The sequence below is a fragment of the Dermochelys coriacea genome, chromosome 12, assembly GCF_009764565.3.
Source record: "Dermochelys coriacea isolate rDerCor1 chromosome 12, rDerCor1.pri.v4, whole genome shotgun sequence".
NCBI lineage: Eukaryota > Metazoa > Chordata > Testudines > Dermochelyidae > Dermochelys > Dermochelys coriacea.
The window spans coordinates 40,688,043-40,711,592 of record NC_050079.1 but is presented as its reverse complement, the minus strand read 5'-3'; positions in this window follow the sequence as shown (position 1 = coordinate 40,711,592).

Sequence of the window (23,550 nt, the reverse complement as noted above, 5' to 3'; positions counted from 1 at the left end):
TTTTATAAGTGAAGATACTCAGGAACAGAAGTTTCAGAGTAGCAGCCGTGTTAGTCTGTATTCGCAAAAAGAAAAGGAGTACTTGTGGCACCTTAGAGACTAACAAATTTATTAGAGCATAAGCTTTCGTGAGCTACAGCTCACTTCATCGGATGCAGGAACAGAAGAGGCAGCAGGAGTTGGACTCAGATGTGGGATAACAATAGGGATGAAATCAAGAATTTATGCAGTTTGCTCTCTTTTGGGTCTTTATCCAAGTTGATTTAGATAGGAAGCAATTGTGAGAGTGGAGTAACTGCTTCTCTCTGCACAAGATCCTTCCCTGTGGTATTTGAGCCAAAACCGTTCAGTATCAGTAGCAGCCGAAGGAAAGAGTTTAGTGAAGAAAAGCTCCCACTGAAGATTTGTCACCTCTCTTGACTGGAGCATTGAAGGCAGCTCCAACTGTTCTGAAGAGAACACATCCATGGGCTTCCTTCACCCTGCTCTGGAGATTGTAAGGCCCAGTACTCACTGGTTCATCATCATTCCCCAAAGTATCCCCTGTGGGGATGGATGTCTATGCAGAAAAACCCTGTTCATGTTCATTGGATAGACCAGTCTGCTCTACTAAGAGCCATACTGGTAATTTGCCCGAAGCCCAAGGGCTATGTCTCTTATCTAAAACGGAACTGATTGTGACCACCCTTGTCTTTTAGGGTACAGAGTTTGGAGACTGAAGATCCCATCATGCAATATCACTGGGTCTGTATCAGCAAGATATCCTTCAGTTGATCTCAATTACAGGCATGGTTCATAGAAAGCTGTTGTCTTATAGCCAGTATCTGGAACAGAATTAACGCTCTGAATTGGATCCTGAAGCAGTTAGGAAGCCAGTGCTCCCTACCAGCCCAGGATGATTATGTGCATATGACTAACATCAAGCAAATGTGTTATGCTTTCTGCACCAGCTGAAGCTTCAGTAACCCCCAGTGCAGAGCACTTTGGAGCAGTCTCACATGGCAGAGACAAAGACATGGATCATTGTGGAGGGATCTGTATTAAAGAAGAAAAATCATAACCTAACCCAGTGCAAAATGCTGGTGTCCATCACCACTACCTCAGCTTCCATAGGCTATTGGGAGTCCAAAAGAACCAGGACTCAGATACAACCCACTGTTAAAAAGAGGCACTCTTGCTTGAGAGAGGGCAGATTGTACCCTCTCAGATTCACGTGCTGCTTTCCCCTGTCACCTCTGCCTTTTTGGGTTGAATTTCAGACCATTTGTTATAGTTGTATTGGTCCCAGGTATTAGAGAGAGAGATTGGAGACAGTTTGCTGTCATACAAGTCACTATCTTGGTAAGAGACTAGGAAGCAGAGAAAATGCATTGTCTGCATCCATGAAAAAAGATGCCGAGCTGAGAGGCAGCACAGTCTGGTCCTGTTTGAAGACACTACAGTACAAAGGGGAACGTGAGAACCTAGATGATGGATGGATGGCACTGCAGCCCAGAATTTTACACACTCTCCCCTGATTGCCAGTTTTCAAAGGAGATTCCCTGGGAAAGGTATTCTGCTCTACAAAGGTTTTACCTCCTCTCCCCTTCAGACTGCTCACAGGAGGCACTGCCACTTGGGCTGTATCCCACAGGTATGTGACAAAACCTGGGTGATTGCATGAGCGAGGACATGGATTTTTGCCCTGAGGATCCCTGGCACTGCGTGGAAGAGAGCTGCTGTTTTAAGTCAAACCAAAGTGTGTTGTGAGCTTGCTCCTATATCTGTTTGTTTTCTAACCCTTTGCCTGACTAGATGTGCTCTGATTTTCCAGACAGATGTGCCAGTGCCCATAAAATGCCAGTTATGTTTTGTAACATACAAAGCTACATTTATGCTGGCTTGGAAAGAGTCCCTGCATTGTTAATGTTTGGATGCTGAAAGTTGTTGGTTATGTTGGCACAAGGAGTCTGTCAATTATCATCTCCGTATGAATTTGCAGTTAGGATTCAGTGGAAATTAAACTGGACCAGATGCAGCCAAGAGAGCGCAGCTCTGGGCGGGTTACATTCCCAGTGTTCTGGCTGCAGAATTGAAGATCCATTAAGTGATATTGAGAGTAAGGGTAGGGTTCCTAAGGATGACTGTTAGGCTGGTAATGCTGCATGGGGTGGCAAAGGTTGAGCCTGGTTAGCCAAACAAGGCTGCTGAGTGGTTGGAAGTTCTGAATGTGAACCGTCCTGGCCAGAGGATAGCTGGAGTGACAAGACACGTGCACAGGGACAGATGAAAGGACACGTATAGGAGGAAGGAAGGCCTTGTAGGTAAGGAAGGAAACCTGCTGTCAAGAGACTTGGATTTGGTTTCCTGCATTGGTGCAGACTTCCCATGTGATGAGGGGTGGGTCACTTAATCTCTCTTGCTTCTGATTCCCCAGCTGCAAAGGGAGAGTAATCCGCCCCACAGGGAAGTTGTGGAGCTCAGCCAGCATCTGTGAAGCTCTTTCAGAAGGGCAGTGTATTATATTAAAGCCTTAAATGTTTAGTTTATCTTGGAGAATCCCCCTCGTCCCATCTCCCCCACTACCAAATGTCGGACGTCATGGCCCGGTTGATTTCTTTGCCTGGAGGTTGCCCATCATGGGAAGGGATGGTTGGTACAATGGGGCAGAGGGGGTATTCCCTGTTAGCAGCAGTGTGGGTTTGGGGCATTGTCAACCTTTCCATCTGACATGTTCCAAAAGCAGCTGAATAGTAGGCTGCATGGTGTGTCCCTCTTCAATCCTGCTGCTGGAAGGAGCATTTGGGTTGTCCTGTGAAGTACCAGCCAGCAGGGTCCCACTAGGATCTATGGAGAGCTCTTTTGTGGATGGCTGAGGGTATCAGTGGAGTAAACAACAGAAGAAATGGAAGTGCTCTCTAGAAATGAGTCTGAGAATCTGCCGTTGACATGAACCAGCTGGGGATGGCACCGAGTATGTGGCCAAACATGTCCCATGCAGTCTTCTTATCTCGGCTCCTTTGTTTGGGGTGCAGGAGAACCTGGGACAGTGAAGCTTTGGAACCAGACAGTCTTTACAGGTGTGTCTGAGAAGCATGTATTCTTGGTGAGCATTGTCATTCCTTGTGCAATATTAACTGAGTGAATAGTGTGGGGGCAGGAATTGCTTATTAAACGGAACATGTCTGACAGCCCCAATTTATCAGGGATTTGTGGAGCATGATTCATGCAGTGATTATGATAGGCAACAATTCCTTGGCTGTTTGCTTTTCTCTCTAGCTTCTCTAGGCAGAGAGAGATTAGACTCATTATTTTGAAAAGGTGCTTTCTTTAATGTCTCTCTTTAAAGCTCGTTCCCAAAAGCATGAGACGTATTTGAATCAGAGGTCTTTCCTATTGAAGCACAACTGAACACAGCCTGAGAGCCTCACTGTTTGGATATCATCTGCTTCCAATTCCACATCCGCTTCTTTAGCTATGTCTCTGCAAAGACAGTTCTATTGTTTAAACTCCTTCAAACACCTGCAGTGGGAAAAATGGCTCTAGGCAAATCTGTACTGAGAAAATTTCTTGGTTCACGGGACTGGCCCTTGGGAGGTGCAATTGCAGGGGAGGGAGAGGGTGCTCAGGGCCCAATACAGTTCATCGGGTGGGTACTGATATAGGAATGTACGTGGCCTGTAGTAAAAAGCTCTTCCTGTTCCCACTGCCAGCCTCCAGGAGGGCTCACTGCTCTGCTCAATAACAAGAAGAAAAAACCCTGGAGGACCCTCCCTGTTTTGATTTGATGTAAAAGTTTCCCATGGTCTCTCCAGCAAGGAATTCAGGGTAATGAGTCTGTCCTCAGCCCTTGTCTAGACCATTCTGCATCAGTGATGAGTGCTCACTCACTCTGCCTGGTTTGTTGACGGTGATTATACCAGAAAGGATGCTGGCCGTATCCCTGAGTGAGTCCCTGCTGCTCCCAATACCCTGTTGAAGTGCCCCAAAGATTTCTTTCAGACCATCTCCAAAAATCTCCATAGCAAGTGTGGATTTCCGCTCGCCTTAGGATGAAAAAAAAGCCATCTGTCCTTGTTCTGTTGAGCTAGAGTCCCCTACATGATGTGTGCTTGAAGTTTTCTGGGTCTGTCTGAACTGGGCCTCTGATCTAATGGGAGAAATGTTTCTTTTAAAGTCTAGCTGGATGATTGTCTGTTTTTTGAACATTCATCAGCTCAGCTGGTCCCCTTTATCCTGCTATCTAATTTGCTCGCCTTTTGGTTTACATGGCAGCAGCCAAAGGTTAAGTTGTCTATAATGAGTCAAGTTAGCACCTACAAAATGAGCTCTCTAGTTCTAGTTCGTAAATATCTTTCTGATTCTGAATCCTTGGGGGGCAAATTGGGGTCACAGGAGACTTAAATTGTAGGAATAATCCTTATTAGTTGTGCCGCTAGATCCTTACACTGTGGTTATCAGCTGGAAAGTGACTGTAAAAATGACATTAAAGGATTCCATGCTGAGATTGCCTTAATAGTAGCCAGGACCAATCTGCTCACATTACAGAGCAAACTTGCCACGGGCTCCCCAAATGAATCTGGGTTCCTTCTGACTCTGGCCTGTCACTGGCAATCGAGTCCACAGTCAGTGGAGTTGGCAAATGAGCTTGCATGTGGGGAGTTAACCAGTGAGCAAGAAGAGGCGGCTTTTACATGGACACTTTTCTTAGCATAATTGCCCTTTAACACAGCCAGGAGTAAGAGCTGTATGGGAGAGGGTCCAGAATGTAAACTTCCTTGAGAGAAGAGGTGAGGCTGCGATGCCATCCCCACACAGCTGTGGAGCACCCGTGGGAGCAAAGCATTTCTAGTGATGAGGCACGAAACAGATGGAGAAACAGAGGGAGGGCTCTGACTCTGAATTGCAAACTCAGCTCAACTGAATGAGACTTTCTTGGCACGACAAGCAGGGAAAGTGTTGCCAAAATATAAAAAGAGTTGGTTTCCCTGAGGTCTCTGGCAGAAAGGCACAATCCACCCAGGACAGAGCTATAGATTGTGTTGTGGTTTGGTCCCATGTCCATTACTGATCCCGGGGCAGGTAGCTCCATAGTGTGATGCCATCTCTGCGTCTTTTGCCTTTCGTTCCGGGTCAGGCGTGGTGTTTTCTCATTGCTGTTTGATGAGACGTCTCTTACAATGTCTAATAATGAGAGACAGTGCCTCCTCACGCTCCCGTATGTGCATAGTCAGAATGAGGACTTGGAGTGGGTTCCACCACAAGAGAGTTAGCTGGTCTAGCATCCGAATGCTGCCCTTGAGGTGAAATCCACCCGTCGCATTTCAGGGTTGACCATGTGTGTCTTTTGAAACTCTGCCTTGCTGAGGGTTATTGATGGTTAATAAACACCAAGGCAAAGAGTTCTCATGGAGATCCTGCAAAGCCAGGGATACATCCTTAATACGCAGCTTTCAGCACCAGCCTTATCGTATGTATCAAAGCTGGAAATTGTTCATTAGTGTTTCCCTTCTCAGCCCACCAAAGCACAGGCTGCCTGTATGTATTTGCACCTGTGAGTTTTATCCTCACCTCTGGTATGTATAAGATCTTCCCTTAACTGGGAGGCCGAGGCCAAGTCCCAGCAATTTATAAATGAAAATTAATAAATCCAAATTTGGTAAAAGGTTGAATCAGTTGCTTTTTAATGGCCAGGGTTCCTCGCTGCCTGAACGGTCATAGCCTGCGTTTACTGGAAAACGGGCCTGTGGGCGCTCAGGAGGCTTGTGCAGAAAAGCTGCACAATAGAACATGGAGGGTCAGTGTCCGATGTTTGAGATCCACCCACACACCCAGGAAATGAGGCCTTCTCCAGCACAGCTCACAGGGCCCCCCTACTCAGAGCCCCTCTTTCTTCTGTCACTGGAGGATTTCCCAGATCGACTGGGATACAAGATGCAGAGTGAATACCCATCCATTGAAATAGCCTCCTCCCATTTAAACTGGGACCTGTTTGCTCAGGTGCTTCCAGGTGAGTCCATGTGCATGTGTGGAAGGGACAAGGACTTTCCTGCATGTGTCCTGAGTGCAGACAAAAGCAGGCACCCTCCTCTGCTGCAGCACAGCGGGGACTGGGAATGGAGCAGGGTGGGCAAATGAGGGGGCCTAGAGGACAGCCCCCTGCTCCCCCAGCTAATGGAACGCAGCCTGAAGCTCACAGGGGGGTCTGCAGCAGCCCGATGTTGCTGCTTGGTGGCAGCCGAAAGACACAGCGGCTTTTGAGCGCTTTATTAATCTCTGTCTGCAGGGCACAGGGCTTGGACCAGTGCAAGGGGCCTCCAGCATACAAACGCTGCTCCCACGCACCCAGCCTTGGCCATGGCTGCCCTGCCGGACTCCACGGCTCTCCACTCCTGTGCCCTGCAGGGAGCTGGTTTGACCTAGCCCACAAGGTGCTCTGGACCTGCCATTCCTGCCTCCAGCAGCTGGGAATACCTAGAAAGCTCAGGGCCTCTCCTGGGGCTGGCGGGGACTCCTGGCTGCTCTGCCTGTTCAGTGGGGTGCCAGGCGGGCAGCATAACACTCTGGTGGCCCTTGTCCTCACACCTGCTCCTGAATGTGATTCCCAGCATCCCAAAGGGGTCCGGGCCAGTCCTGCCACTCCCTGCCTGAAGCTGGCTGCACTTAATTCTCTTGCAGGCTCGATGCCACCAAGCCATCGGCTTCCAAATGTCACAGGCCCACCTCCCTTAACGTCTGCTCTCCCAGACCTGTGTGTCCCAGGGCTTGGGCCCAACTGCTTTCCACTGTCCCCCTTCTCTCACTGTCCCTTTTTGCTAGCCTGGCTTCCCGCCTCTCCTTCATTCCTTGGCTACAGCCCTTGCAATCAATGTTTCTTGCGCTCTCTCACCACTCCCTGCTTCATCACTATGCTTCTTTCTGCCCTGCCCTCGCCTCTGTTCCTGTGGCTGAGGGCGCAGCTGGGAACTGCACCCTGTCCCTTGCGCTGCCCCTGACTCTCAGTGGGGAATGAATGGGCAGGGGCACCTTTCCGGCAGGTGAAGCCCCAGCTGTTAAATGGGGTGATGATCCAATCACCCCATCTGAAACCACAGTGACCCCAAGTTCTGGGGTCCCTGGGAAGTACCTCCTGCCCTGCAGGGGGCTGAGATTTCAGGGGGAATAGAAGGAGGGAGCGAGAGAGAAATGCATGGGGAGGCACAAGATACAAGGGAAGCCAAGGAGTTCCCAGTGCAGTAGGGTGCCCCCTGCTGGCCCCATCTGTCTGGGACATTCACTGGCTCCCACTGGGTGTGTGCGCTGGGCTGGCCCTGCTGGGGATGGGGTGCTGGGCTGGAGCCCCACTGTGGGGAGGGCTGAGATGGCTCCCCCTTGGGGGTTGGTGCTGGTTTCTCATTGGGAGGTGGGGTTGGTTCCCCATGGAGGGCTGGGAGCTGCTTACCAAATTGCTCCCAGACCAGGGAGTAAGGGGCAGAGATGAGCCCAGAACCAGTGACCTGGCCCGCTTTCCTGCCATTGTGCTCCCTCCTGCCTGTGGCTCTGCAGGCGGTGGGGGAGTCCTCCACCGGGGACAGGCCAGATGCTAACACCCACCCTCCAGCACACATCTGGCCTTCCTCCGTTCCAGAACGGGGCTCAGACACTTCCTGCCTTTTCTGCTCCATTTTGCTTTGCAAACCCTGCAATTGCAGCAATTTGGCAGAAATCATTCCTGTTTGTTTGGAGCGGCTCAGCCCCCAGACGTGGGGCTGATTACTTGCTGCAATCGCTTTCTGGTGAGTGCCTTAATTATGGGCCTGCCAGTCAGCTGTGCAGCAAATGCAGCCTGCCCCAGGGGGCACCAGCGAGTGGGCTGGCGTGAGTCTGCACTTCCCTCCCACGCTAGCCAGCAGCCAGCACTCGGCACTGTCCTCCTACCCTGCCAGGCACCAGGCGGCCTGCTTCTATTCTGCCAGACCTCCCAGCCGCTGGGGATGGCAGAGCTGCTTGGGAGATGGTCTGAGTGTGGCACTGGGCACCCTGAGCATGGTGTGAATGTGAGAGCCCCTGCAGTGCCTGCCACTCACTCAACCCTGCCGGCCCATGCCCCTGTCCTGCTGAATCATCCCCCGTGCTCCCAGCACTCGTGCCTGACCCCAGGGGCTTGCAAGGGTTGGGCAGAGCGACTGGAAGGGAAAAGAGACCCCCAGCTTGGAGTAAATTGCTGAACATCTTACAGGGCTTCCCAGGCTGAGGACAGCTGCACTGCCCCCAGCTGAGTGTCCAGCTAGGGGCCCTTGGGGCAGTGAGTGCCACACTGCTGGGTGGAGAGGTGGGTGATGGGACCCACACCCTGCCAGCTGTCAGGGCGGTGGGGCCTGGGTGCAGGGCCAGCTCAGCACAGACAGAAGTGAGCCCATGGGCGCTGGCTCTGTTCCCAGGAGCTGGTGCTGCTTGCTGCCGGCTCACCCCTGGCATGGATATTTGATGAGCAGCTTTGTAGCTCTGCTTGGTGCTTCGCTGTCATCTTTTATTCATGGCTTCCCTGCGGCGTTTGCCCTCCGGCAGAGCCTCCTAAACGCCAGCAGATTTGTTCAACCAAATATTTCATGAGTCTCAGCGAGGCTCAGACAGAGCATTTACCGCCCCCTGCCTCCCGCTGGCGCCCTGATTGCTGAGCGCACTGACATCCTGCTCAGCGGCGAGGGAGTGCGGGGGCATTGCCCTGTCTCCACTCAGCCAGCGCCCAGCCGGGGCTTCGCATGGGAATTGGGGGCTTTGCTCTCCGGGCTGGTTCTGAAATACACAGGGGCTGCATGGGAGGCTACAGGCCCAGGGCAAGCTGCACTTACATTCCCCAAGGGCTCTGACCCAAGCTCAGCAGCTTTGGGCGGGGCTGCTCCTTAGATGCGAGATCCCGGAGGAGCACTGTGCTTCCAGAGGTGCCACCCTAGGGGTGAGGACCTGTGGCACTTCCTGCAGCCATGGGGGTGTTAGTACTGCCCCTGGGGCAGGAAAGTCCACTCAGCTGCTCACCGCAGTCTCTGCTGAACGTGGGTCTCCTCAAGGTGCCAGCTCAGGGGCTCCACCCCCGCGGGGGCTGCATTCGAGGGGGGGAGGCAATCTGCTTGGATTCCAGTTTTTAAAGCTCTTGGGGGCCTGCTGGCTGCTCTCTCAATACAAAAGGACTGTCAGGCCCTGCTCCCGGGCTGTTTGGGGTTGGGGGCAAAGCACAGCGGGTGCATGCACAGTCCAGGTAACGGTGTGCCCAAAGGGGTAGGTCAGGGGCCAAACATTACTGGGGGTGCGTGTGCAACTATGTGCAGCCATGTATAGGCAGCCTGTGGCTCACCCCCAGCCACGGGCACACTGGGAACACGCACATATGAGCGTTCCGGTGTGAACACAGACATGCCTTGTACTGTCACAATCCCCCCCGCAGCCACCCACTCACATGTGCATCCTGACACATGCAGTCCCTCACATGCCCTCATTCCCCTCCAGTCGCTCACTGAGCAACCAAAGGAAGACAGCCCATTAAAAAAGATGGCTGTTAAATGCAGGCGAACTGAATAATTAACCCGGCGAGTGAATTAAACATCCTAGTTATTTATTGAAGCTGCAGCCTGCAGAGCTTGGGCTGCGGCCCGGGGCTGAGTGGCGGGCGAGGCCGTCTCTCTGCACAAGCCTGCCTGAGAAGTGGCTCCCGGACGGTATGGCTGCACCGCCCCAGCCTCTGGCTCTGCCCTGTATCTCCCCACAGCAGCTCACCCAGTCCAGCCCGCCGTGGTTGGCATGCCTGCTGGCGCTATTGCTGGGGAGGGTTCAGACCTGCTGGCTGCATGCAGGGTGTGTGGGGGCTCAGATCACAGCCACTCCCATTTAATTCAGGCCCTCTGAGCTGACACCCACCCTGGGCCAGGCAGCAGGGCCAGGCACAGGGCACTACCCCCATTTGGCAGGGTGGGGGTATTGGGGGGGTCCAAGCAGAGGGGCCAGCATAGAAAAGGGCCCAGGAGGTGGAGGAGGGGAAGGAAGGTCATGTTGAGGCCAGGGCAGGGACAGTGGAGAGGGGCTGGGTGGGGAGTCTCTGGGGCAGGGCCCGAGCTTGGGCCATGTGGGGAGAGGAAGCCAATGGATGGACTTGGGGCTCACTGAACGAAGGGGCTAGACTGCCAGTAGTGGCAGTTAGATGGGCCAGGCAGGGCTGTCCGTGCCCTGGAGAACAGGCTGCAGGGGGGACTCCCTCGCCAGGGCTTCTGGGGTCCAGGGGGAACATGCCTGGGGGCTGCTAAGCACCCCAGGAGGAGGGGGCCGGGCCCAGTAGCCATGGGTCTGACGGGAGCTGGCTGGCTGGCTGTGAAGGAGGCAGTGGGTGGCATCAGGGTGGCCAGAGAAGAAGGGGCAGCAGAGGGGCCATTGGGAGGCCCCAGGCACAAGCTGCGCTCGCTGGGGAGAGGGGCTGGTGCGGGGAAGGAGGCTGAGGCCCAGCGAGCGGGCGGGAGCCTTGTTCCTGCTCCGCTCTCGCGGGCATAGCTCTAACGACGCCCAGTCTCTCCAAAGCCAGCTGCTGCACAGGGAGCCCTGACCATGGGAGGCCTTGACTGGGGCAGCTGCTCTACTAGCTGTGCCCCCACACGGGGGGCAGTGTTAGCAGGCAGCCCCATTGCCCTCACACCCGGCTGCTCTCCCCCAGGTATCCCAGCGCAGGGGATGGAATCTCTGCCCTGCAGGCACAGGGCTGGGTGGCCCCCAGGTTAGCTCCCCAGGGTCTCCCCGCTGGAGACCCTCACCCGCTGCTCCTTGTTTGCAGGGCCCTCCGCACACTCCCCTCTGCGCCTGGGAGCACCGCAGTCTGGGCTGGTGCCGTGCGCTCCCCTGGCGATGGCGTAAAGATTATTAGCAGGAAGCTGCTCCGTGGCCTGCACTGGATCCAATTAGCATTGATTTTCCACTTACCCCTAATCAGGTTTTGGCATGAGCTGGCGACAGTCTGAGAGCCCGTCCCCAGAGGCTGCTGGTACTGCAGGCATGAGTGCACGGGCTGGCCATGCTGGAACCCGGCCCCTGGCAGCCCCTGGCAGCTCAGCCCCAGAGCCCGGATTGCTCTGCCCCAGCCCAGCGTCCCCAGGGCAGTGTGGGCATGGGCAGCTGGCCCTGCCAGTGCCTGGTCTGCAACTGTTTGGGGGTAGATTGGGGGCCCACAGCTGCCTGGGCTGTCGAGCTGGGAAAGGGCCAACCCGTGAGGCTGGGCAGAGCGCGGTGCCGCCCGTCCCGCACGGTGCACTGCGATTAGTGCCTCAGGCTGTGCCGAGCGTGGTATCAACGCGGTATTTGCGCTCACATCCACGCTTCCTGCTTCTGCCCAGCCCCAGGGAGCTCACCTCAGAGGGCAGGGCAGGCATCCCCTTCCTGGCCTGCTGCCTCCTGCTTCAGCACAGCCAGCTAGTGGGAGCCCTTAAACCATCAGTTACACTGAGCCATGCCCCCGGGGCCCATCCCTGCCCTCGCATGCGCACGTGGCTCCCCCGCGAATCAATGGGCTAACTCGATCCCTGACATCACTGGGCACAAGGCCATCGACTGCCATGGGCATCACAGGCTCATGCCAGTCATGCACCTGGCGCATGTGTCTGTGGCCAAGATCAGGCCCTGGGGCTGTGCTTCCGGTGCAGGGCTCCTGCTCCGCTCCTGTGTTACCAGACCGAGTGCTGCCACAGCGGAGTTACAGCCGTGCCCTAGCTGGGGGAGGCAGGATGCCTGGTTGTACCACCCGGCTAGCCAGGATTCTGCGCTTTCCCAAGAGCACGGATTGACTGTGGGCCCAGGGCTGGGAACCTGGGAGCCTGCTGCTTTTCTAGCTCAGAGAAACTTCCACTGGAGAATCTGCCTGAGCAACCAGTGAATTCTGTGATGCTCTTCTTATGGAAACTGCTGTCCAAGGGATTTCCTCTGTCTGTTATGTCCACCAGTGCTGACAAGCCTGGAAGCACCCCGCTCCCAGACTGGACACAATGGAGAGAGGCTAACCTTACCGGCTGTACTCAGACCAGCCAAAAGGTATGCGAAAGAGGTTGGCTGGAGCTGGGAGAAACCGGGTCCTCCAGCTTGTCTGTAGTGGGCTGGTGAAGGTGAAGTGCAGAGTAGAAAAACAACAGCAGCACAAAGGAACCAGCTGTCGTTGATAGGACCTATAAACTCAAAGGGCTCATAGAGACTTGGGAAGCTTTGGCAGCTGGGGAAGAGATGGCTTTGCTTGCTAGTTGGGGCAGAGGAGGGGGAGGTTTAACTGTGCAATTAACCAAGATCAAAGCAAGTTGACCTGGAGAGAGAGAGAGAGAGAGAGAGAGACAGAGACACACACACACACACACACACACGCGCAAACTATATCCTGCAGCAGGAAGACCCTCGGAGGGAATCTCCAGTTCCTTCCTGGCCTGAGAGCGGCTCCTCCGCAGCGCCCGCTTCTTTGAGAGGATCAGAGGGACAGGTTCCAGCGTGAAATTCATCAGGCACGGGGTTACTATGGCAACGTCTATTATCCCTCCTTATAGGGAGATGAACCAGGAGCTATAAATATGCGGATTGATCCGGGGAGCCACAGGCCCCGCGTACCACTTGTTTGTAGTGAAATTAATTACAGGGTTTGCAATGTGCAGGTGCCATTTCCCTCTGCCTTCCTCAAAATGGATAGACAGGTGGATGCAGGGGTGCGTATGGGATAGATAGATAGATAGATAGATTAGCTAGGATGTTTGGGATAGATAGATTCAGGGGGATAGATAGATTCAGAGGGTGTATGGAATAGGTAGATTCAGGGGGTATATGGCATAGATAGATTTGGGGGTGTATGGGATAGATATATAGATTCAGGGGATAGGTAGATTCTGGGGGCATATGGGATAGATTCAAGGGTTGGATGGGATAGATAGATTCAGGAGCTGGATGGGATAGATAGATTCAGGGGCTGGATGGGACAGCTGGATAGACAGAAAGACAGACAGTAAGTGTTTAGGAGACAATTATTGATTGATGCAGGGTGCTGCTTCTGCAACTGCCCAGGGATCTGGCCACATCTCCCCTGGGTCTGGCTAGGAGCATTGCGGAGACTGGCTGCCCCACTCCCCCGATCAGATGCCAGCCCACATCCTGATCCATGCTGTGCTATGCAAGGCTGGCTGTTTTCCAACGAGCAGTCCTAGGAATGATCTGAGGCTGGTCTCTGGCCTGTGCTGACCAGGGGGGTCACACTGGAGGAGAACAATGGTCCCTTCTGCCCTTGAGAGCTGTGCATCTGAACTTCTCCTCAAGTGTTTTCCCTCCTGCTCTGAAGTGTGGCAGTTTCTGGGCAGCGACTGCATGGAAAGGTCCCATTTCACTTGCCAGCTTGGCCCCCGGGAGGGTCCCATCTGGCTGTACAGAGCCAGGCTCTCAGTCCTGCGGCAGGGGGTGAGCAAGGCCTCATGCTGCCTGCCGCCCCAGGAATCCCCACTGAGCTCCGTGGGCTTGGCACCGGAGGCAGAAGGAGCCAGCCTGGAGTTCCCCTCCCTCCAGGTGGGGTTGCCAGCAGTGAAGAAAGTCCCCTTTGGAACTGTAAAAACCAGCAAGTGTGAGCTGAGAGCAGAGGTGCCAGGGACCCTGCCCCCATGCCCCTGTTACTGTTGGTCCTGGGCATGGCACCCCTGACTCTGCCACTGCACATCGAGCCTGGTGCCCCACCCCTGTGTGGCGCAGCCAGGGGTGGGGCACTAGCCCCTCACCAAGCAGGACCCGGTGGAGACTGGGGAGCGGACAGTACATGTAGGCGGCTGGGGTGATATTTATAAAGGCATTTGCAGATTCCAGCTTGTCTAACCAGCCGTCTGGCTGGCAGCGCTGGGTGAACCGTTCTCTCCTGCTGAGCGTGCCCTGAGCACCGACAGGGCCCGCCCACGCCAGCAGCTAACCGCAGGCCCTGCACAGGGCTGACTCCAGCAACTTGCAGACGTCTCCGGTCCCAGCGACGGCTTTCTGCCGCAGGTGCTTCCCCCTCAACGCCATCCTTGTCAGAGCTTGCACGCCGTGCGTCAGCCCCATTCATCGTTAGCACAATTGGAACAATTAGCCCGACAGCCAGAAATAATTGCTCTGTTCCCAGTGAGTGGCGCTGCCGGAGCTGGGTGGGCAGGTGGCAGCGGTACACAGACTCGCAAAGGACATGCAGCCTGGACAGGGATCCGCAGCGAGCTGGGTCATCGACCGGCCAGGAATCTGATTTCAGCGGCCAGTGATCGTCTTTTGCATGTTGAGGAGTACATAGGGGCTTGAATGGGGGGTGCGGGGACTGCTGCATTCCCCGGCTTGAAGTGGTTTCTCTCATATACAGCGTTTACAGTTTGGTTCAATGGCTCTCCCCCCGCCCCACCCCCCCCCAAACACACAAACTCTATAGAAATTGTTCCAGCGCCCCTGGGGACGTAGTGAGACAAACATCAGCGCCAGGCCCAAGCAGAGCAGCCCAGTCTCCTGCCCTGCACAGAGAGCCTGGGGCCGACGGCCTGGCAGTGTGAGGCCAAAGTAAAAGGGAAACAACATGCCAGCTGCTCGATAGGGCCACATGATGTGTGTGTGATGGGGCAGGGCGGGGGGGGGGCACTAAATCTCCTCCTTCAGGGTGCTGAAATGCTGTGAAATTCGAGGGGCTAAGCCCTTCCCAGAACAGGCCTGCATGGGGCTGTCCCACGTGCTGACACTGACAGCCGGGCACTGGCGGGGGGGATGGTGCCAGGAATGGGAGCCCAGCTGAGCCTGTGGTAGGAATCCAGCCGCTGGCATTTCTAAAGGGCTTGGCAGAGCAGCAGCTAAGTGCTCTCGCTCTCTGTGGTCTGTTACGGGCCGCGAAGGCTCGGCTCGCTCGCTGCTCACACTTCAGTAAACCTGCCCCCGGAGCCTCCCTGTTGCTGGGATTCTACGCTGGATTTATTGCCAGGGCTACAAAACGGCCTTTTAATCACAGCGAAGTGGGGCTGGGATTAGAGCTTCCTGTTTGCGGCACGTTCCGTCACTCCCAGGGAGGAGGGTGACCAGAAAGCAGGTGTGAAAAATCAGGAGTGGGGGTAATAGGGTCCTATGGGGGGGAGGGTCCTGTATAAGACAAAGCCCCTAATATGGGGATGGCCCCGGTAATATCGGGAACTCTGGCTCCCTCCCAGGGAGACTGAGTGAGGAAATGCTCGAAAGAACCCTGAGCTTCTCCTCTGCACAAACGCAGGCTTGTCCAGTCAGCCCTGGGAGCATGGCCAGAGCATCCGGAGCGCTATAGCCGGGGTGGGAACTGCCGAGCCCCCAACCTAGCAGGGACCTGCCCCTGCCCCAGCCCTGTGGAGGCCGTGCCCCAGCCTAACTGCGCGCAGGGTTTCCCTGCATGCCACCCCCAACAGTCTCCTCCCTTTCCTCGGCTCTGAACCTATCCACCTGCTAGATGGGGCCTGGCATTGCCCGCAGGCTAAGCTAGCCCAGTCCAGCTCTTTCCTCAGAAGCCAGGCCCCTCCAGCGCTTTGGCTGCTTTTCGCCAAATCCCTTCCAGACTCTGCGTGATCTAGACACGGAGCCCTGGCCTCCTCGCTCTGGTGTGCAGCCCTGTCACTGGCTGGCACTGATCGCCTGTTCTTGGGCCATGCCAGGGCAGCGGGCGGACAGCGGCTCAGCCCATCCTGCTGAGGGGATGGTTCAGGAGGGGAGTCTGCTACCTCTGGTTCCCCATCCACCTGACCTTTGGGCACAGCTTCAGCAGGGATTTTGGCAGCCACTGGGACGGTCTGGCTAGTGCTGGCTGGGCATAGAGGAAAGAGTGAAGTGGGAGCTAAGGGACGGGCAGAGGGGTGTCTGGGCCAGAGCTGCTTCTGCCACCTTGTCAGGAATGGCCTGGCTGCTCCCAACAATGCCAGGGCAACTCCCTCCCTGCTCCCAGCGGGCAGGAATTAGGCGGGCAGAGGCAGGGATCCAAACTCGGTGAGATCCGTGGGAGTCTCTCCTATGACGTCAGTCGGCAGAGCACCTCCTGGCTGTTAACCCCGTGCCCTGACCCTCGGGGATGTCACCAGCCTGGGCCCCAAACCCTGCCTGCTCCTCCCCAAAGGGATCTGGTCTGATAACCCCCAGCACTGGCTGTGCCCCAAGGGCCCAGGATCCCACTGCCAGGGCCAGCAGCGGGAGGCAGCGGGAGCTCCTGGCGGGAAGGAGAGGCTCACATTGCATTGCTGGAGCTGAGCTGGCAGTGCCAAAGGACAGGCAGTGTGGGGCTGAGTGGGGATGTGGGGGGAACCAAGGGCACTGACAGAGATGTGGAGAGCATCTCCCCTTTGACACCCCAGCACTGGCCTCTCTTCCTAGCGTCACTGGAATCCTCCTCCCACCTGCACCCTTCCACTCACTGTGGAGGACCAAAGCCAGTGACACCACGCTCTGCTGGTTCCCACGGGCTCGGCATCGCCTCTCTTGGGATGGGAAGCCATCCCCTGAGAGCCCTGCTGTCCACGTGGCTTTAGAACAAGCTGTGTGGGGCTCTTCTGATGGGGCGTGCAGGGGAATGTGTGGGGCTCACTCTGCTACAATAATCATAAGACTCGTCCCTCTTCTCTGTCATATCAAACAGCAGCTGCTTGTCTGCCCTCTCAGCCTGTCGCGACCCACACTGTCATCTCTCCTGCCAATCCGCCCATGTACCAGCCTCCGTCACCCCTTGCTCCATTCCCAGACTGGCCCCTTTGTGCTTTCTCCTGCACTGCCCGCTGCTCACGTCAGCCTCTGCAGGACACACTCCTCCTCCTCCAAAGCTCACTATGAAACTCTCCTGTGCTGGGATGCCCACGAAAGAAGGACAGCGCTTTGGCTGCCGTGTGCTGCGACCTGGCGTGGTATCGGCTTCTTGTATGCCCCGCTTGGTCCGTCTCCATCTGGTGGCTCGTGTCTTGGATTGTCAGTGCTTTGGAGTCATGATGTCTTTGTTTGCACAGTGCCTAGCGCAATGTGGGTGTGGTCCAGGACTGGGCTCTGCTGTGTATTATCAGCGACACAAATCACGATATCAAGACTGCAGTTTAACGTGGTACAGTCCTACTCCATGTCACCTCCCCGCTCCCTCTCATGGCACCATGCCCAGGATGGTTCCATGCCCACCGGGCTGCTCCCTGCGTGCTCCCCAGTTGAGAGTGCGGTGTGTGACACACCCCAGAGGCCGTGCAGGTCCCATCAAGCTGAGGGCAATGAGAACACACAGAGAGGGTGGATCTGCCACGTTTGGGTGGATTTGCTGCACCTATCCTTGTGCCAGTCAAGACAGCCCACTCCCAGTTAGCAGCCCCAGCGCCCCTCTCAGGCCAATTAGCTGGGAGCAGGCATGGGTCCTTGGCAGCTTGATTTTTACTGATTGGTTGCGTTTTGTCCAAAACAATTAACTCCTGACAATGAAGTTGTCTGCAGCATGTCTGAGCTCATTAGCAAGGCTAGCGCCTGTTCATACTGCCAGTCAGCAAGGCCGGCTGCTGTGCTCCAAAAGCCTCGTCTGACGTGTCTGCGCAGCCAGGGGACAGGAGGGGCCTTGCCACCATTTAGAAGACACAATGCCCTAAAAGCCGAAGCAACTCACCTTTGGGCTGCGGAGCGCGAATGTTTCCAGCTGCCCTGCAGCTGGTCAGCTACCAAGACAATTTCGTTCTACACGTGTTGCTGTACTGGGCCAAGCACTGAGGCATCTGTCTCTGCGCACGTACACATGTGTGCACAGGTGCCCCCCCCCACTCCACCAATTGCCCCAAAGGCCTCGTTCCTTCCTGCCACTGCCGAGCAGCCTCTGTCCCAAGCGCTGCGTCTGGAGGAACAAAAGGAAGCTCACGCAACGCTCCACTGGCACCTGCAGGGAACTAGAGGTTCGCATGCTGCACCCCGTGTGGCCCGGGGGGGTTCCAGCTGGCTGCCCCAGTCCAGCCCTGGTTTCCCTCCCAGTTCTCCCACTGCACCTCAGGTTGAATCTGCAGTGATCCTGGGCTCTCTCACCTCACAGCGGAGATGCAGCAGTCCCTGCTCTTCCAACCTGAAGCCCATCCAGCAGTCTGCTCTGCACCTCTGTCCTGCTCTGCAGGTCCCTTCCTGCTGCTCCAGAGCTTCCCAGCTCAGCGTGTCTGTGAGGTGAGCAGAGCTTCGCTCGTGACCCATCTGAGGCTCAGCAAACCAATGTCCCCCTCGCCCCAATCATTACGGAAAACCAAGGCGCCAGTGGCGAAACGCTAGTTTATTAATCACTCTTTAAAAGCCATGTAGAGGCCTCCACAAGAACTCCAGGCATTGTGCCCCTGACAGACCAGATGCTAGGTCAGGCCAAGGTCCCTGGCTCAGCAGAAAACTGACAAACACACAGCTGGAATCGCCGTCTGCTAGTGTTGGTAAAATAGGTATTAGAATTATAAGACTGTGTTTAGTGCGTAGACTTTATTGAATGCTTGTGAGTTGAGGTAGCATTAATCACGCTTATAAGAGCTGTAGCCCATATTGTAAAGTAATATTTGAGCATTTGTATTGCAAGCCTTTGCAACTGTGTAACTCCCCAGGCACGTGGGAGCCAGTAACTAGTGTAAAGTGCTGGTCTCCAGCAGAAAGTGTTATGTCCAACAGGGCAGGGCCTTTGACACCAGACAGCCTAGACTGGAATATTAGTGCAGAAAGGGATCTGGGGGCCATAGGGGATCACAAGCTAAATATGAGTCAACAGTGTAACACTGCTGCAAAAAAAAGCAAACAACATTCTGGGCTGTACTAGCAGAAGCGTTGTAAGCAAGACACGAGATGTAATTCTCCCGCTCTACTCCGCACTGATTAGGCCTCAACTGGAGCATTGTGTCCAGCTCTGGGCCCCACATTTCAGGAAGGATGTGGACAAATGGGAGAAAGTCCCGAGAAGAGCAACAACAATGACTACAGGCTAGAAAACATGGCCTATGAGGGAAGATTGAAAAACATGGGTTTGTTTAGTCTGGAGAAGAGACGACTGGCTGCTCTGTCCACAGCGTAAAATACGTGCTAAAATGCTTTGCTTGAATCAGGGCCTGTATTCTCATGCCTGGGGCTGCAGCAACCCACAGAGCATCCCATGGCTCCCCCTGCCTGGGGAGGAGTTGAGGGGAAAGGGAGGCAGTTTTCTGCTATGGAGTGACATGATCTCGCTTATAGGCTGGTGGACTGTTTTGGGTGGAGGGGTTCAGAGCTGTGCTCAGTGTTTAGATAGAAACTTCTGCTGTCTCTTCAGTGGTGGCCCCCTGTGCACATGCCAGGGGCTCCAGGCCCCTCCTGCCCAGTGCTGGCTGGAAGATGTGGGGGAGGAAACCTATGGCTTCTTCCAAAGGGCGAGGACTAGCCCCAGCTCTGCCCGCAGAGCCATGCACTGGGCACAGCAGGGTGTGCAGCTTGCCAAGGCTTCTCCAGCCAGGGTGAGGTGGAGTCGGGAGCTGACTACCCTCGGGGAACGTGCAGAGCATTTGCTGCCTTGCGTGGCAGTGTCACGGGAGCGGCTGCCTTCGGGCTCGCAGGCTTCAGAGTCCTTAGCGTGCAGGCACGCGGATGCTGGGCCGACGGAATTTCTTTGAAAAGCCTCCCTCCGAGTACCAGGTGCTGGAGAGGATTTTATGGGGGGCTAATTCTCCTGCACAGCGTCTCGGTAACAGGTAATGAGGAGCAGATGAGGAGAGTCTGGTCATCTGAATCAGAATCCGTCACACATTGCACAGAGCATAGACAAGGCACTGCTATCCCTGTCTGTCCTGGGCCACTCTACCCATGTCCCATCAGTCTCCCTCTCAGTACCATTGGCTGGAGGGTGTCTTCCGGCCTGCCCCTTGTGCCTGGCCCTCCAGCTGCCCAATGCTACGCCTGCCACGGCCAATGCTGCTATGCCCATCTCTGCCATAACCGGAAATACTCCTGCCCCTTGTGATTAGCAGTGTGTTCCATCAGCCCACAAGGCGCTGGCTCCGAGCTGCACAGGGGCAGCCTGGATTCCTGGTACAGAGCTCACCAGGGCGCCAGGGCTGTTCAGCCCACGCTGTTTGCAGAGAGGGTTTCACATCCTTCAGCCTCACCTGCAAGCTATTGCATTTGCTCACCCTATGAGTCAGACACTGAAGCTCTTCAGGGCCAGGGCGGCTCTTCCCCAAGGTTTTCTGCCTCCCAACCTGGCTCCTCCTGCCGACCCTGCTGTGGAAGCAAGATGTTGAATTTGTGGCATCAGAATACTCTCCATGGCAACAAATTTGGATGCCAGACACACAGGAGTCTGCCATCACTGCAGAATCCCGCAAAGGAGGGATGCTGGGTGGGGGGGAGAGGAACCCCAATAACAGCAACCAGAGCAAAGGGGACAGGTCAGTACTGTAACTTCCGCACACCACACTCAGCAGAACCCCTCATTGACATCAGAGAGAGAACGCTGGCCGTCCTGCTGCTAAAGTACAGAGCTGCATCACTAAAAGGAAATCTCTGTTAGCTGTTGGTAGTATAGGGCCTATGACACACAGCTGAGGAGTCCTGATTCCATCCAGCAGAGGGCAAGGATGGACACACATATGCACACACACTCACAGACACACACAGAGCCATTCCAAGCAGATTCCATTTTAGCCAGCTGGGCTGTGTGTGTGAGGAGTTTTGCAGGGGAGAAAGTTGCTCTTTATGTTAGGACGGCGCAGAGAAGTGTTCTCCAAGGCTCATGGCCTCAAACCTGGGTTTAGGCCCTGCCTCCCCCGCCACACACACATTCCAACCCTAGCCAGGAGGAAAGCCAGAATTCTGATTTGTGAAACCAATGGAGGTTGCAAAATTTGTTTAATTTCCCACTGGGATGAACCCGAGACCTTTGGAATTTTTTTGTAAAAAAACACAAGCAACTGAGCTTCACTCAGAATAGCTGGAGCTTGGGGGCCAGGCCACTCATGCAGGATGTGAGATCACCACGTTCCCTGCCCCAGAACAAGGAACTGAACCTGGCTTTCTCACATCCCCGATGCATGTCCTAACCACTGGGCCACTGGCTCTTCCAGGGCCTTCTTTCTCTGTGACCAGAAATTCCACCCCGGGCCCAAGAAACGTGTCAGCTCAATGGCATTTGAGGCAAACATTGGAAAGGGGATGCTGTCCCGTTCTGCAGGGGAGAAGAGCGTTGAGCCCATGCCAGCAGCAGTGGGGGGCGGTAGGATCTGTCTTCAGCGCGGTGGCACTCAGGGCAGTGGGGAGTCACACGTTGTGCAGAGAGTGAACGGGGGCTGAATTCCAGTCGGGGGGGTGCACCGGAAGGGCGGTCCGGGAAGATCACGGGAGCGAGGATGCAGAAGGGAGCAGGGGCAGCGGGAGGATAGCTGCACAGCTGGTGACAGCACAGGTGAGGCTGACAGGCAGCAAATCAGAGGATGCCATGGCATGCAGGGCTATGGATTTGCTGCTGCCACTGCATGCCGAGTGCTTCCCCAGTGCTCTGGGCACGTGCTAGCGAAACCCCCCCCATTTCACAGAGACACCTGCTGAACAAACCCACCCCATTGCCGGGCTGAGCGCTGGCAAGGGACTGCCCTGCAGAGCGTCAGGAGAACACACGGCTGCAGGTTGCACTTTGGAGCAAACAGGAGGCCAAACGGCTCAAGCAGGGTTCATTCCCTCCGGGGCCACTTGTTCTGCAGCTTTAGCAATGCCAGGAAGTGGATCAGCCTCCGGGCCAGTCACAATCCTGCTGGAGCTGACGGGCCACTCTTCACCAGCCGGCTCCAGCCCCAGAGCATATGTAATAACGGGGCGGGGTGTCTCCTGAGTACGAACTTGTTCCTGGTGGGGATCCTCGATTATAGCACTGTCCTGGGGACTGGGGTCCCCAAAGGTCATGCTAGCTTGGGGGTGTGGCCCATTCAAGGTGAGCGATCCCCAGAGCAGCTCTGCTCTGGAAGTCACTCCTGCTGCTGGCTGTCTCGCAGTGGCACCCAAAGGCCCTGTGCTGGGTACTGCACGAGGATACCCGGTCCCTGCCCAAGGCGCTCCCCAGCTGATGGCAACCTCACTGCTGAGGGGGAGACACACACAGAGCTCCAGCTGGTGCTATGGTGGGGGACTGGGTTTGACAAAGCCATTATCTGGTCTTTAGAGCAGCTCTGCAATAGATGGGCAGTCCCCCATGCCATGCTCTGGGATAATGACTCCTGCAGCCCTTGGCTGGCTCAGCATGGCAGTCGCCTGTGTCCCAGTCATGATCCGACACCTCATGCAATCCATCAGCATGCCAAGCGCTGTCTGTGCCAGGAAGAAAGAGGCCGGCAGAGGGACCACCCAGAAATGCTGTTGCTGAGGCAGGAAGGAGAGGCAAATGCAGCTGGTTCTATGGCAGGTCACCTCAGATGGGCAGCACCAGATTCCTGGGTTTGTCGGTAACGGAGGCAGAAGTGATGGGGGAGGAGGGGCAGAGAAAGGCAGGAACGAGGGACCCTTTTCTGACCCTAGCTGTCACTTTAAAGGCTTGTGCCCCACTGATCTGAACTTGCAGGGTCACTGCCTCTGTGATTCCCTGGGAGCAAACCCTGCCTGGTCCCTTTGTCAGGCTGCAAAGGAGGGCAGAGAGAAATGAAAAAGCCAGAGGTACTCAGAGCAATCACAGCTGGGGCAGCTTGGAAGCGACTTTAAAGCCATTGCTGCTACAAAGTGCAGCAGCTTTAAATTTAAAGGTCTTGCTGCTTTAATGTGACTAACCCATGTTAAATCTACATGCCGTCCTCACCCTGCTTTGCACGAACGCCAGTCTCATTCCTAATTGGGGTTGCTGGTCTCCGTGCAGCAAAATCAATGAGTAGGAGCCCGGAGAAGCCTGCTTTTCTGCAATGTATAATTAACCAGAGGAACCTATTGCTGCGGGATATTATTGAGTTTAGCAAGTCTCAGGAAACAATTAGACACAGGGGCATTTCTATCATGCGGAACATGGGGCTCTCAGTGCAATAACAAATTCAATCAGATTGAATCTGCGTCCCAGTTGAATACAGGGTTTGAAGCTATCATGGTAAAATCCGAAGGAATCCTGGCAGGGCCATAGGCCAGATCCTGAATGGTGTTGGGGTACCTAATGCCCGTTGATGGGAAGTCTCAAAGCAACAGCCACAGGCAGCCTGTGGGGAGGGAGTCTCCATTTCAGCGCCGCAAGGAACTGTGGGGCATGTTCATAGATCTTAAGGCCAGAGGGGACCGTTAGGAGCATCTCATCTGACTCCTCTATAAGCCAGGCCAGCCAATCCCACCCGCTTACTCCTGCATCCTAACCTGTAGTCTGGTTGCACCATGCAGTTTAGAAAAATGTCCAGCCTTGATTTAAAGAGTCCAAGGGATGGAGACTCTGCTGGCAGCTCCAAGGGTGAATTCCCTTTACTTTCAAAATGTGCATCTTATTTCTAGGCTGAACTTTGCTGACTTCGCCTCCCGGCCATGGAATCTTGTTCTGCCTTGATCCGCGAGAGGAAAGAGCCTCTGCTGCCAGATACCTTATTCCTGTGCAGATGCTTATGGACTGTGACCAAATCACACTTCACCTTTTCC